The sequence below is a fragment of the Medicago sativa genome, chromosome 1 (genome assembly GCF_051527215.1).
Source record: "Medicago sativa cultivar Bolivia chromosome 1, Bolivia_mono, whole genome shotgun sequence".
Lineage (NCBI taxonomy): Eukaryota > Viridiplantae > Streptophyta > Magnoliopsida > Fabales > Fabaceae > Medicago > Medicago sativa.
The window spans coordinates 52,556,406-52,572,852 of record NC_140749.1 but is presented as its reverse complement, the minus strand read 5'-3'; the positions used below and the strand labels follow the sequence as shown (position 1 = coordinate 52,572,852).

General features: G+C 33.9%; 2 pseudogenes; one reads left to right on the top strand and one right to left on the bottom strand.

Annotated features, from left to right (window-relative positions):
- Nucleotides 1-1,176: 1,176 nt before the first annotated feature.
- On the bottom strand, nt 1,177-2,453 carry LOC146955275 (WAT1-related protein At4g08290 pseudogene; annotated as a pseudogene).
- A 3-nt stretch (nt 2,454-2,456) lies between these two features.
- LOC146955268 (WAT1-related protein At4g08290-like) overlaps nt 2,457-16,447 on the top strand; it is a 48,895-nt pseudogene continuing 34,904 nt past the window's right edge.

Genomic DNA, 16,447 nt, shown 5'->3' with positions numbered 1-16,447 from the left:
GTATTTATGGCTATCAATGTTTTAAAATCTTAAGCACTCAAATTTTAGGGAGAATAGTGGGTCATTAGTGATGGATTGAACCAGTATTTTATTGGTCGAACCATATGATTGAGTCATATTGAAATAGATGATTCAAGGAAAATACTTGTCTAGGCACAAGTGTTTGGTCACTAAATTTAGGCACATATACATAATTGAGAAAAGTTAGAGAGAGAAAATAATTAGATCATATTTATTTTTTAAATAATTAAATGAAATATATTTTTATGTGTGAGTGTCTAAATGGTGTGTCCAAAACCTTCCATCTTAGTTAGTTTTTTCTTGTTCCATTTTTTGAGACAATTTCAAGTATTAAGCACAAGTTGAAAGTTACGTACAAAATGAGACAGTCTTGATCATAACCGTTACGACTCGCTTTTATTTATTTTTGTTATAGCCAACAATGCAATACAACAGGAAGATATGCATTTCATATTTTGTTAGACTAATGTCGTGTCACACTATATATGGTCATAGATATATCCCAATAAGGTGACCACTTAGTTTGATAATGCTCACTGCTTCTCTGTGCTTGTTTGATCTTCAATTATGACCAACTGAGGTTTATTATCATCATTGACATCAATTTTGGGGACAATAATTGGTAGTTGTTGTTCTTGCTGGAAAATTTATTGTGGGGACTCATCTGACATCATTGCTTTTTATTCTTTTGATTTGCCCCATACAACAACATATAGTTCTGTTAACCACCACCACTCCTCCAACATTGTTGATGTACATAAAACAAAACAAAGTAGAAAATATGAGTTTGACATTCTTAACTAAAAATATTTGATTTTAATGACTGAAACTTTAGAGTCTTTAAAATTGTAGTCGTTGTATAATGTGATCTCTTAAATTAAAGAAACTTCAAAATAATTATTGAAATTGAAAAGCAATGATCACATTAATCTTTTCGGGAAAAAAAGTATTTAAAGTAGAAATTTACCGATCCAAAAAGACTAATGTTGATACAATCAAAAATTTTTCAGTTTTATATATTATGTTGAAAGTTTGGTTAATGTCATGTATCATAGAGTTTAACGTGTTTGGATTTTAGAGACTAAATTGATTATTTAGTTTGCAATAAATTTAGAAGAGTGTTAAGAATACACTCTGGGTTTCTATAATATACCTTCAAAGGTGGAGTTTCTCTTAGAGGAAAATACAAGCCAAAGCTAGGACTATAATCATACGCAAAGGAGTAAAAGCAGTCACAAAAACAGGTCTCGTAGTTTTAATTACAAAGCCTTGCACATAATATTGAAATGCTGAAGTTACTATTCCCTGAGTAAAACATTCGAAGAAAAAATGTTAGAAACAAAATTAGAATACTTGTTTAATGTTGTAACTTGGACCTAACTTCTTAAAAATAATAATTGAGTCAGGTCTTTGAGTTTAGATGGGCTCATCATTGGCCCATTATTATAACAATTGTTCCCAAACACCTCAAATTTGTTGTCAAACGTACCTAACTACCTTTCGGCCCTTGATAGGTGGCTAATGAGCAATGTCCTTATTGAAAATTGTTACTAACTGCATATACTGAAGAAAAGAGTCAAGAGTCGAGGCCCAAAGACCAAACTTCAGGGTGTTTGCGCTCCATCAAAACAATTATGACACTACTTTGAAGTGCACCAATAAAGCAAACCCATGTGGCTAGTGACATCTCTGCTGGATATTTTCTCAATGTTATGACCTGCAATTTATAAGATATTGTTTAGTTGGGGTCAAAATTGTATTTGAAAATTGTTTGAAACTTTAACGACTATAGACATCATTTGTTAAAAGAGATGTTAGTGGTTCTCCTCGTCTTCTGACTCGAGACATGATTTTATTGGTGTCAACTTAACAAAAACAAGAAAAAGCAAATGTGTATGCCTCAAAAGTCAACACATAATTTATTATTGTTTTGTAAAATCGACATCAATTATATCACTATCTTAGCAGTATTGATTGTCTGTCTAGAGTGCCATTTATTTAAAAAAACTGAAATATTCTAATTTATTTTTTGAATATGCCTAATATCTAAAATTAAAATATGAGGTGCAACCACTAAAATTGGATCATCTACGACCAGTTTTATGGTATTGTCAAACCGTAAAATATAGATTTAGAGAATGGATTTTATTTATCTTTATTAATCTAACGGTTTCAAACCAGCTCCAGTATAAAGTAGACAATAGAGGATACAAGTTCAAATATGTATATGTGAACGTGTAAAATGAAGAAAGAAGAGATGCCAACACAACCAATGAAGATAAACAATGCACCAAGGAGCCAGTGTGCATCAGTGGATCATTCACATTTTCAGGTTGGTGCATCTGAGTAGCTACTGATGACCCAGCAATTTGAACTACAGGACCTTTGTATAGTGCCATTAGTAATGCACCACCAAGACCCACCAAGGAGGATGTCAAGCCAAAGTGATTGGCGCACTGGTGAGTCTTGGTGGTGCATTACTAATGGCACTATACACAGGTCTTGTTGTTCAAATTGTTGGGTCATCAGCAGCTACTCAAATGCACCAACCTGAAAATGTGAATGATCCCGCTGGTGCACACTGGCTCCTTGGTGCATTGTTTACCCTCATTGGTTGTGTTGGCATCTTTGCTTCCTACATTTTACAAGTAAGTTCACATATACATATTTGAACCTGAATCCTCTATTGTCGACTTTATAGTGGAGCCGGTTTTAGACTGTTAGATTAATAAAGATAAATAAAATTCATTCTCTAAATCTAATATTCTACGGTTTGACAATACCATAAAACCGGTCGTAGATGATCCAATTTGAGTAGTTGCACCTCATATTTTAATTTTAGATATTAAGCATATTTAGAAAATAAATTAAATTATTTCAGTTTTTTAAATAAATGGCACTTTAGACGGACAATCAATACTACTAAGATAGAGATATAATTGATGTCGATTTGACAAAAACAAGGATAAATAATATGTTGACTTTTGAGGCATTCACATTTTTTTTTCTTGTTTTTTTTAAGTTGACACCAATAAAATCATGTCTCTGGTGATCAGAAGACGAGGAGAACCACTAACTTCTACTTTTAACAAATGATGTCTATAGTCGATAAAGTTTCAAACAATTTTCAAATACAGTTTCGACACCGACTAAACAATCTCTTATAAATTGCAAGTCATAACATTGAGAAAGTATCATGCAGAGATGTCACTAGCCACATGGGTTTGCTTTATTGGTGCACTTCAAAGCAGTGTTTTAACTATTTTCATGGAGCACAAACACCCTGAAGCTTGGTCTTTGGGCCTGGACTCTAGACTCTTTGGTTCAGTATATGCGGTTAGTAACAATTTTCAATCAGGACATTGCTCATTAGGCGCCTATCAAGGGCCGAAAAGTAGTTAGCTATCGTTTGACAACGAATTTGAGGTGTTTGTGATCAATTGTTATAATAATGGGCCAATGAGCCCATCTAAACTCAAAGAACCAACTCAATTTTTTTTTTTTTAAGAAATTTAGGTCCAAGTTACAACATTAAACAAGTATTCTAATTTTGTTTCTAACATTTTTTCTCCGAATGTTTTACCCAGGGAATAGTAACTTCAACATTTCAATATTATGTGGAAGGTTATGTAATTAAAACTACGAGACCTGTTTTTGTGACTGCTTTTACTCCTTTGCGTATGATTATAGTCCTAACTTTGGCTTGTATTTTCCTTTCAGAGAAACTCCACCTTGGAAGGTATATTATAGCAACCCAGAATGTATTTCTAACACTCTTCTAAACTTATTGCAAACTAAATAATCAATTTAGTATCTAAAATCAAACAAGTTAAACTCTATGATTCATGCCATTAACCGAACTTTCAATATAACATATACAATTGAAATTTTTTTGATTGCATCAACATTAGTGTTTTTGGATCGCTAAATTTCTACTTTAATATTTTTTCCCAAAAAGATTAATGTGATCAATGTTTTTCAATTTCAAGAATTATTTTAAAGTTTCTTTAATTTAAGAGATCACATTATACAACGACTATAATTTTAAAGATTAAATTGATAATTACGCTTCTCATACATAAAGAACATACATAAATGGGATTGAAAATGTGTTCAATTAACTTCATAGAACATACCGGTGATGCCCGTGGTCAGTAAACCAAGGTACTTCGTAATAGGTAAGAGATGTGTAACACTTGTATGGTCTTAGAGTTTGTCCTGCATTGAACAATCCCGCCTAATCAGCCAACACAAATACTCATAAGTCATAACAATGTAATGTAATGTAATGTAATGTAATGAGGAGTTTATCTGAAAAAGCCTTTGAGCCAAAAAGTGCTTCTTAATTATCATTTTTACCCAAACACAGCCCTATATTTCCTGCCAACTTCAACTTCTGGCCAACTCTATCTGAAAAAGTGATTATACCACTCAAATTGTTGTTCTCCAAATTAATCTCATTAGCAAACTCCAAAAGCCCAAATTCCTCAGGAACAGACCCATCAAGCTTGTTGTAGCTTAAATCAAGCTTCAAAAGAGAAACGAGATTCCCAAGTTGTTCCGGGACACACTCTTTGAATTGGTTACGACTCAGATCAAGAACCTTCAGCTTCTTCAGCGCTCCCAAACACGCCGGAATCTCCCCGGAGAGATTGTTTCTTGAAAGAGTAAGCTCTTCCAAGTCACAAAAATCACCAATCTGCGATGGATGTTCGTCGTGGAACCCGTTTCCGATCAAGACAAGTCTTCTAAGAGAGGTAAGATTGGTGAGAAAGGGTTGGAGAGGTGAAACAATAGAAGGGTTGTCGATGAAAACGAGTTCTTCGAGAGAAGAAGGGAAAGAAATGAGGTGTTGCTGTGTGTTGTTGAAGCATTTGTGGAAGGATAGTTTGCGGAGGTAGGTGAAAGAGGTGAAGAGAAGTGGGGTGAGAGATGCGTTAGAGGAGCAAGGTAGGGTTCAAGTTTTATCTGAAACGTAGCCAAAGTTGAGTTTGTCCTGCATAAACTACTATTGCAAGTTTTTTTGTGTGAACTAGCTACCCTCCATGTGTAATCACACACGAAATACATTTTCTAACTAGTTTAATTTTCATTTGTTTTAGGGTCATTTGTTTTGCATGATTATTGGATTTCCACTTCATTCAATTCCATAGTTCTGCTGCCAAGTTCAAATTGTTGTTCCAATTCAATTGTTGTTGCCTGCCGTGTTGTATTTATTTTCATTCCTGGTTGGTGCGATTAATGAGAGTTTTTCTAACCAAATTCCAATTATTCAATTTTCTACCGTCGCGGCTGTTTGGTTTATTAGAGTATTATTCTTTTGCTATTTCTTAATATGAATTCAACGAAAATAGGTTTAGATTATTATTTTATTATGTCTGAGTAGTTTACATTGAGTCCGGAATGTGAGGGTCGTCACATTAATGATACTCTGATGAATCGTATGTTATATAATTGAAACGAGAAGTGTATTTTTAGTCCGAAAATTCTTTTTTTTCTTCAAATGAAAAGCTTCGCTACGAAAGTAGGAACATAGAGATATTGTTTACGCATCAAAAGAGCGGCAACGATATTGGAATTTAGAAAATTTAAAAATTAATTTGAAAGGAATAGGATTTAACTCTCAGACTCTGAACAAACAAGGTGAATCTTATAAGAATATGTTTGTTTCTTCAGAAAGTAAAGTTGAGGTCATAATGTCCGACAACATGTCTAAACATTATGTCTATTTGCAAAGGAAAACCAATGTGCCCTGGAAGTGTCATTATTGTGGTAGGAATGGTCACATAAAGCCCTATTGTTTTGAGCTGCATGGTTATCCTAAACAACATTTACCACCTAAGCCTAATCAAGTTGTAATCAAAGAATGGAAACCTAAAGTTAGCAACACTTGTCATATAGTTCACAAAACCCTTAAAGCTTCAAAGACTTGGTACTTTGATAGTGGATGTTCTAGGCACATGAATGGTGTCAAAAAGCACTTGGTGGATATTAGGCCTTATTTGACCAGTTTTGTCATTTTGGAGTTAGAGGTGAAATTAAGGGAGTTGGAAAACTGGCTTGTACAGGGCTTCCTAGACTTTATAGTGTTATGTTTGTGAATGGACTGACTACAAATTTGATCGGTATTAGTCAGTTGTGTGACCAAGGATTAAAAGTCATCTTTACCAAGTCAGAATGTTTGGTTACTGATGAGAAAAATAATGTCCTTATGAGAGGAGAAAGGTCAAAAGATAACTGTTATTTGTGGAAGCCTAAAGAAGAAAGTAAAGTTTGTGAAGAATGGAAAGTTGGAAAGCAAACCAAGATGTCAGAACCAAAGCTGCAACATCAGACCACTTCAAAAATTCTTGAACGTCTTCTGGATCAAATTAGGGGTACTCAAGATGAGAGTACTGGTGGAAAAAGAAACTCTCATGTGGATGTTGATGATTACTCAAGTTTTGATGAGATGAATCTTGCCAGAGATACGTGTTTGAATAAATTTATCAAAGAATTCAAAGATGAAATGTTGCAAAAACCAGAAGTGACCATAAGAAAGATGTCATGATTCAAAAGTCAAGGATCAATGCTTGGCATGAGGAACCTGGGCATTTCATGACAAATAGGATGAGGAACTTGGGCCATCAACCTAAAGATGTAATTGTGTTGTGGATTTACATGAACGGGTCTGAAGTAGATGGTGTTGATATCAGAAACAAGGTTATGAGTATTGACAAAACTGTGTTTGTCGAAGATAAATTCATGGTTGCTCAAAGATACGTGAATAACATGTTGGATATATTGTTAGAACAATGTATTCAACATGTGCAGTCAAAACTTAATATTGCCAGTATGCATGTAAGACAAATGGAGAACACTAGTCATGTATCTCAACAATATTGTAATAATGATTGGGTAGATAATGCAGATGAAATAAAACTTACATCTATTGGATATGGTTCATTTTTTAGAATAGTTCTATATCTTGGGTTAACAAGAAGCAAATCTGTGAGTTCTTGTATTCTACTGAAGCTGAGTTTATTGCTGAAGAAAGTAGTTGTAATCAATTGATGTGGATGAAGTAAATTTTACAAGAACATAAAGTCAAGGAGGATGTTATGACATTATACTGCAAAAAACTGGGAGCAATCATCATCTCTGAAAATCTCCCTCTAACCAGCAGAAACAAACACTTTGACTTTCATCATCACTCCATCGGAGAGTTAACTGAAAAGAAGACTGTCACTTATGTGCATGTGATCACAAAAAAGCAAGTTGGAGACATATCTTTTAAGGGTTTAAACACTAGTCATATTGTGGAGTTAAGGGCTAATTGAAGCCTCTAGCTAGTTTTTGATGTTATTAGCTTTTAGATTATAGATTAATTGTTTTATGCATTATATGTTGATTAGTCTAGATTTGCCTTTAGAATGTTAAAGCACCCTAGCTTGTATTCATTCGGTAGAAGTGAATAAAGAGAAGCCTTAGATGGAAGACATGCAAAAGGACAAGAACGTACTGCCAGAGTTCAATGCTTAGCATCAAATTCTCAAGCACTACAAGGTAATCATGCCTATCAGGGAAATGTCCGAACATAGTCCATGTTGCATCATGTTTCTTCAGGAACTCTTAAAGACTAATGCCGATCTATCTGAAAAGGAACTCATCATACTAACTAGCGAATGTCAGCACACTTACGAGGTACTGGCTGAAGTCAGGTTCGATGGTGAAGGATGCTTTACTCTACCCATTCGAATAAAAGGGGAATATATCAGACAAGGATTGTGTGATTCAGGAGAAAATGCAAACCTAATGAGCTTGACCAAGGCAAGGGAGTTAGGGATTTTGAAAATATCTCCATATTCTTATACAACAAGGTATGCTAATGGCCACGAGGAAAAGGCGATTGACATGCTAAAGAATTTTCCAATTAACATTGGAGGCTTCGATTACTGTTTAGACATCGTGATTGCAGACACCAGAGTTAGATATGATTTCCCGCTAATCCTCGGCAATGTTTGAATCTTCTTCTCAACAATTTTCATTAATATCCAATAACAAATAGGAAAGTAGAACCATTGGATTGCCATTGACTATTTTCATTGGTAGGCGTCATTGACTATTTATTTTGGCAGGCACCATTGGAACGTAGAACCATTGGATTGCAATCGATATTGTGCATCATTAAGAAATTGAGAAAATTTGATGAACCAAATGATATAATCCCTAATCCTTAATATAATACTATACAAAATGGAATTATCATCAACTGCTGCCCCCTATATTATTTTAGTCAACTTAGCACAAAGATGTTCGTACGTATAAATATGTAGTAGCTATAATTAGAAATATCACTCACATCACATTTGCGGTTTTACGAAGCATAACCTCGAGAAATAATACATGGCATACACGTTTATGTTCTCTTGTCGAAAATATTTTCATTTGAATATTTGTGTCTTGTGATTGCTGGGAACCAACCTCACACTCGACAACTATGCTTATTGACTCTTCTCATCTTCGTCGTCCTAGTAATTGGTGAAGTATTTGGAAGCTTAAAGTTCCTCCAAAGATTCGAAACTTAATTTGGAGGATGTGTCGCGGTTGTTTACCTACGAGAATGAGGCTTCAAGATAAAGGTGTGCAATGTGCTATGCATTGTGTGAGTTGTGACTCTGGTCAAGAAGATATGGCACACTTATTTTTTCACAGTTCTTTTGCGATCCAAGTTTGGCGTTTTGCAGGTTTATGGTCTCACATTCAGAACGTAATTGCAACAGCTGCACCGGTAACAGACATGATTTTCAACCTGCTGAAAACTCTCCCAACTGAACAGAAACAGACCCTTGCAGCCATGGTATGGACCATATGGAAACATCAGAACCTGAAGGTGTGGGAAGACAAGACAGAAACTGCTGCTACTGCTGTCGAACGTGCCCGCGCTATGATTTCTGACTGGCAGCTAGCAAACCTCAGCCTTCCAGCTGCGAATTCTGCTGTAACAACAGTTTCATCTACTCATTTGTCTCCCAACGCTGCAACATCCAGCTCACCTGCAGCTGCTATGGTTCGGTGGAAGAAGCCGGGTGTGGGGCGCTACAAATGTAATGTTGACGCGGCATTTTCGTCAAGTTTCAATCATATGGGGATTGGAATATGTATCCGGGATGAGGAGGGCACTTTTATTTTAGGTGAGTTTCCCTTGTCTACATTAGGTTGCGGTTGGTGAAGCTATTGGTTTATTTGAAGCCCTCCAATGGCTTAGCGACATGGCTTTCGACAATGTTGATTTCGAGCTAGATTCAAAGGTTACATGTGATACTTTCCTTTCTCTTAGAGATGATATTTCAGAGTGTTGGAATGTTATCGCATCTTGCAAAGCTCTTTTTTCCGCTTTCTTTACAAACTCCAGGATAGAGTTCACTAGGCGACAAGCAAATGCAGCCGCTCATGTTCTAGCAGGAGAGGCTATATTTCTAGCTAGTCCCATTATTTATTATCATATCCCATCTTGTATTAACAATATTATTATTAATGAAATGCAATGAGCATGTTTCTTTCACACAAAAAAAAAGTCGTGTATTAAATGTAAACAAGTAAATAAAAGAGTAAATTACACTCCCCTCCCCTCAAAGATGCTTGAATTACACTCCTCTCCCCTCCTTTGAAAAGTAAAATTTATATTCCCCTCCCCTATAAGATGCTTGAATTATAATCCCCTCCCTTAATAATTAAATATGCATTACACTTTAATTTATTTTAGCATAAATAAATATTTTTATGATATATTTAATTTTGAGCCACCATTTAAGAAAAATAAATTCATTTCTTTATAATTTAAATGTCAATGATAATTAAATTTAAATACTTTTCTATTAATTTTATAATTTAGAGCATAAAATTAAATTTTAAATAACCGTACTTTATTGTCTTTAGTAATTTTTCGCATATTTTAATTTTATTTTTGGTTGTTTCCTATTTTATAATAGGGTTTAAAGACATATGTTAATGAAATTATGAATCAAAAATAGCGAAAAATATGTATTCAAATTTTGAATATATTAAAATAGACCAGCAATACTATTTTTTCGAAGTGTGTTAGATTCACTACAAGAAAATATGCTAAATGCTACCAAATTTTTGATACGGATTGTATCTGTAGCAAATTACAAGTTTTTTGGCTGCCAAACAACTAAGTAGGACTTATCTTTTCTTTTTATTAATTATAATAATATTTAATTATTTTCTTTTTATTTTTTACTTTTAAAAGATTATAATATCTTTTTATATATTTTTCACAGTCTCGTGTCTCTTCCTCCCATCCCTCCATCTCTGATTGAACGTAACCTCCTCTGTCTCCTCTCACGAGGAAGGCAATGATCACTTAGGATGACATGGAAGAATCAGATCCTTAAGAATATGCAGATACAGACATGGGATTAATAGCTCAATCAGATGATGAGGAAGAGGTAATTATCTATAAAACTGATTCTTTATATAAAGATCTTGAAAGTAAAATAGATAGTCTCTTATATGACTCAAACTTTTTAACTAATAGATGTCATTCTTTAATCAAGGAACTTTCTTAGATAAAACCAGAAAAAGAAACACTTCAAAACAAATATGATGAGTCTAGAAAGACCATACAAATTTTGCAAGATTCTCATTTTGAAATGTCAGAAAAACAAAGAAACTAAACAGAAAACAAAAAGGCATTATTTCTATACCTTCTGAAATGCAAAAGGAAAACACACTTTTGAAAAAGGAAGTTGAAACATTGAAAAATGATCTTACAGGTTTTATAAAATCTACAGAAATATTTCAAAACATCTTAGGATCTCAAAATGAAAGTGCTAAGAAATCTGGTTTAGGCTTTAAAGATCCAAGCAAAATTATTGAAAGTTTTGTACCTAAGGCTAAAATGAGAATTAAATGTTATTTCTGTGATAAGTATGGACATGATGAATCAGTATGCCATGTTAAGAAAAAACTTATCAAACAAAATAAGATTAATCTTAGTTCAGAACGTTCTCATCTCAGTAGAACAGAAAGATCACAAAAGGTTGAGAAGGCTAAGAAGACATGTTCCTACTTTAACAAATCTGATCATACAAGACAGAATGTCACAATAAGGAAAGATCTCTTAGAAGAACTAACCCTCAAGGACCCAACATTACATGGGTACCTAAAGTTTTTATCTTGTCAAATGTAGGTCCTGCCTCAGGGTGCAAGAACAAAGCCATGGTACTTGGATAGTGGTTGTTATAGGCACATGACAGGTGACAGGTGACAGGAACTGTTTTCTGACCTTGAAAAGAAGGATAGAGGACTGGTGACATTTGGTAATAATGACAAGGGTAAGATCAGAGGTAAAGGCACTATAGGTAAGTTTAACTCTGCTAAGATAGAAAATGTTCAGTATGTAGAAGGTTTAAAACACAATCTGTTGAAGCAAAAATCTTTTTGATGAATGTTTTAATGATAACAAACCTCGTGGAATAAATGATAAGTTTTATGATTGGTGATCTACTGATGTTTGCACTTGAGTTTTTGTTAAAAGAACCGAAATCACATAAGTGGATAAGCTAGAAGCCTCCCACATTGATAAATGCATTATGTCTACTCAACAATGAAAGAATGAGTATATCATCAGTTGAAACAACAACATCATATCTCCATGAAGATTCATAACTCAAGAATCATGATGGAAGAACTAGAATCATGATGGAAGAACTTACATCACAAGCTACACAAGAATGTGCATGAAGTTATGTGACAAAACTCACATTGAGTTTTATGTTATATGATAAAAGGAAATATGCATACAATCTAGGAAGATTCTCAGAACCTCCTCAAAGTATCACACTTCCAAAGCTTCTGAAGATAAGAAGTTCAGAGTTCAGAATGTTCATAAGAACAGGGATCAGAATGTTTATATGAATGGAGTTCATAATAATCATGAACATTAACCCTGAATATATCCAGAAACAATAAAGGATTACTTCATGAATAAACAAGAATATTTAAAGTCATCAGTTACATGCTATAATGAACTAGATGCAAAGAAATATTCTTTTGGACTTCAAAGAAAAAATCATCTTGTTTGTCAAAACAAATGATCTCTCATTTATATGCTTCAAGTAGTTTTTGAAGGAAATAAGTAAACAACCTTCATAAGGTTCAAAGTGTTGAAGACCATCAGAATGTTCAGCACAAAGTACAATCGTCAAAAAGGAAGGAACCCAGAAGAAACATTCTGAAGTTCATATGTTTGAATCTAGAAGGAGTTCAGAAGGTTGTTCAGAAGGTTGCTTAGAAGGTTCATTAGAGCAAACCCATAAATCAATGTCCACACCAAGAATGCAGAAAAGGATTTTGACTTTGGATCAAGAAATCATTAAAGGCATCTATGGTGATTAAAAGATTAATGGACTTTGATAGTTCTTGGTATTTGTGCGTTCTTGAGTGATTAACCAAGACACAAACAAAGTTTAAATCATACCAAGATACAAGAAATCAAAGTACATTTGAATTCATGAACTAACTCTGAAGTTGAGAAAGTTAGTTTAGAATGTTGATCAATGAGTTGATCAGAACGTTCTGATGGAAGTTCAGAATGGTGTTCAAAAGGAAACCCAGATTCATCAAGAACGCGAAGAACATGCAAGTACACTTGGCATGAATAAAAGGTCCAGAAAAGTACATCTGCATGAATGTATCAGCAATAAAGGCTTGAACAATTAAAGGTGTCAAAAAGGTCTTCAAGGTTCATTCAAGACTATGAACACTTGAAGTTCTAGTAATATTCCAAGGAGGATATTATCCTAGAGGTTACTTTACTGCACTTCAGTTATGTCTCTACTATTAGGATTGATTACATCAAAAGTAGTGTTACAAATCATCCTAAAGTAAGGGCAAGTGAAACATTCTGATGGTCAGAATGTTCACTCCTGCACATGCTTTCAGCTATGAACAGTGTAGTTGGTGGAAAGATGAAAAAGGTAGCAAAAGGAGATCTTGCATCAGAGATAACTTGCCCTCTGATAAGAATCAAGCAAATCTCCTAGAAGCATGGGCCTGAAGTTGCATACCCACTATCCTCTCTCTCCTGTACAATATCCAAGGTAGATTTGAATCAACTTTATCCTACTTTATCCAGCAACTTTTGATGCTTATGGAGAAGTTACTTTTGTTGGATAAAGCCTAACAAATCTCATGCCACGCCTTGAACAAACCCAGAAACTTATCAGACATTCATCATTGATGAACCCAGATGAAGAACATCATGAATATCAACATTATGATGAAGAACACAACAACATTCTGATGTTCATCCTGGGAACACAACAACATTCTGATGGTCAGAATGTTCACCCAGATTTTCAAGTAAAAGCTTGTGGGGCCCAGGACACGTGGCATAACACCGTTGGTCACCTTACAACGGCTATATGAGCCTAAAAAATCTATAAATAGAGATCAAAGGCTCATCATTACTTGCACCATTGCAAAGCATACAAGAAAGCAACTAGATTTTGTTTGAAGCTCTTGCAATTGAAATTGATCAATCACTAAGGCTTTCGTTCACTTAGTGCACATCAATACTCTTTGTTATCTCTCTTAAAGATAACTTCTTCTTCTTCTCCCTCTTTTGTTTGTTTCTCAAACATTCAAACTCCAAACATCTTGTAAAGTCTCATCTAGCTTTAGGGGTACTAAAGTGTTAGTTTGAGCAAAAGGTGTAGAAGTCTAAGTGGGTAACTTAGCAAGAAGAAAAGAAAGTCTCATCTAGCTTTAGGGGTACTAAAGTGTTAGTTTGAGCAAAAGGTGTAAAAGTCTAAGTGGGTAACTTAGAAAGAAGAAAAGAAAGTCTCATCTAGCTTTAGGGGTACTAAAGTGTTAGTTTGAGCAAAATGTGCAAAAGTCTAAGTGGGTAACTTAGAAACAAGGTGCAAACCTGCTGAGGCTTAGAGAATACAGAGTTGCAAGTGTTCAGGTGAACACAAATTGTAAGGTGCAGGATTTGAGAGGTTATCTCAAGCATCATAGTGGAAACTCTCACAAGATTGTTAGGAGTGGACTAACCCACATTGGGGGAACCACTATAAACTTCTGTGTGTTGATTCTCTCTTCCCTATACTCTTTACTTACTGCAAACACAAACACACACAAACACATTTACTTTGTTAAACATTTTTTTGCACTCAGACATCAGAACGTTCTAAATCTGCTATTAACTTAACCATTCCAAGTTTCCACTTGAGAATTACTTTTTAAGTTACAAGTTAATTTTTAAAGGGTCACAATTCAACCCCCCCTTCCTTGTGACTATTTTATTCACTTCACAATCTACTTAGCATAAGTCAATTGTGTGATAGTGGATTTGAAGTGATCTTTAAACCTAAAATATGTGAAATAATACATACCTCCTCTAACAAACTGTTTATTAAATGAGTCATACATTCCTCTATTGTATGAGAATCTATGGTATTCAAACCTGATGGTATATTGAGATGAAGAATTTGTAGCTAAATCATGGATGATATTATGCATTTGAAAGCTATCTATAGAATCAATGAAGCTGAAAATGTATACATAAAGGAACCCTCTAAAGATAAAGCAAAGAGAATTTGCCACAAATGATTAGGACTTCTTAAAAAATTAAACTGCTCATTATTCTGTGATACTAGTGTAGCATGTAAGCTATTTCAAGTGTAATTCTTACAAAAAAATTAATCATACAATGTAATTTTCTAGTAACATTCTCATAAAACGTCAACATATCAGTCTGCGTGAGCATAACTCAAGTTAATAGGGACATCACATTCTATATGCTGGGGTCGAGGTTCGAACCCCAAATTCCCACTTAAGGGTGAATTTCTAGCTATTAGGCTACTTTACAAATTCAATTCATTGAAAATCAATTATAATCCTAAGATGCATCAAGTAAAGTATACATACATATGAGCAACATATGTTGCCTTTTTCTTTCCAAAGAGGAAGATCACAAAAACATCATCTAATCCTGAAAACATGAAAAAAAAGATAAGTTATACAATGCAAAAAACAAGATTTTGATGATGCAAACATTATAAGGACGTAAATGGGTACCTGAAAAGGGAGAATTGTCTTTGGAGAAAGAAGATTGAAGGTTATTATTATTACTGGGTACAGAAAAGAAGCCATTATTTTGCTTAATGGGTTTCACACTGAAGCAACATTGATTTCTGGAGATGTTGGTTGGAGAAGGAAGAGGAGTCTTCTGTGAGAAGAAGAAGAATGTGTAAAACAAGACAAACAAAAGCGAAACGATAACATCACTGTTTCAATTGGAATCAATAGAATTGATTTTTTATTTTTTATTTTTATAAGTAAGTAAAGGAAAATTCTAAGGGAGTAAATCATCAAATTGGTCCATGTCTTTGTATCAAATTTTTAAATTGGTCCCCGGTTCTATTAATACCTCAAAATGGTCCTTATCTTTGTCAAACGTTTCTCAAAATGGTTTCTGTCTTTGTAAATGATATACTAATAGAGGGACCTAACTGAGAAATATTTGACAAAAACAGGGACCATTTTGAGTTGTTAATAGAGTCAGGGTCCAAATTGAAAATTTGGTACAAAGATAGGGACTAATTTGGTACAAAGACAGGTTTAACCATTATACATTACTCCCTCCGTTTTTAAATATAAGCAAAATTGATTTTTTAGTTTCATTCATTTAATGATGTATGTGGTCCATAATATGAACCACATACATCATTAAATGAATGAACTTAAAAAGTCAATTTTGCTTATATTTAAAAACGGAGGGAGTACATATATTTTGAGAGCCTTAAATCACTATAATGCAGAAACTCTGTAACGACATTAAATGGCATTAAAATGAATTTACTCTTGACCTTGACAATGATATATGTTGCATATGTAAATCCTAGATGAAAAAATGGGCAGAATTCGCCCACGAAAAGAAAAATAGGTAAAAAAAAAAAAATAGGCTAAGTATAAATCATATATATGCTGAGGAAATAAAAATTTTGATGGAAAAACTGAATCGTAAACAAAGTTCAGGTTCGAATTCCATAAATGATATAGATAGTATTTTCTATAATCTATAATATATAATGATAAACAAATGAAAGACTTTAAAAAGATTTCATCCAATTAGAATTTTCGTACTGATTGGGTTGACTTTGAAAATTCATTAATTGACAATCGATTTTTAACGTACATTTCTTATTAAATATTAATTAAATTAATATTAAATATTAATTAAATTAACTGATCAACTTGCTTTGTTATCGAACATTTTTTTCTTGATTTCAATTTTTTTAAAACCGACATATTTTAATATCAGACTAACTCCTACGTACCACTTCAGATACGACTGAGGTTTTTGGACTTGGGAAAAAAAATTGGGACGTATCACGCAAATATTGGTCTGGTA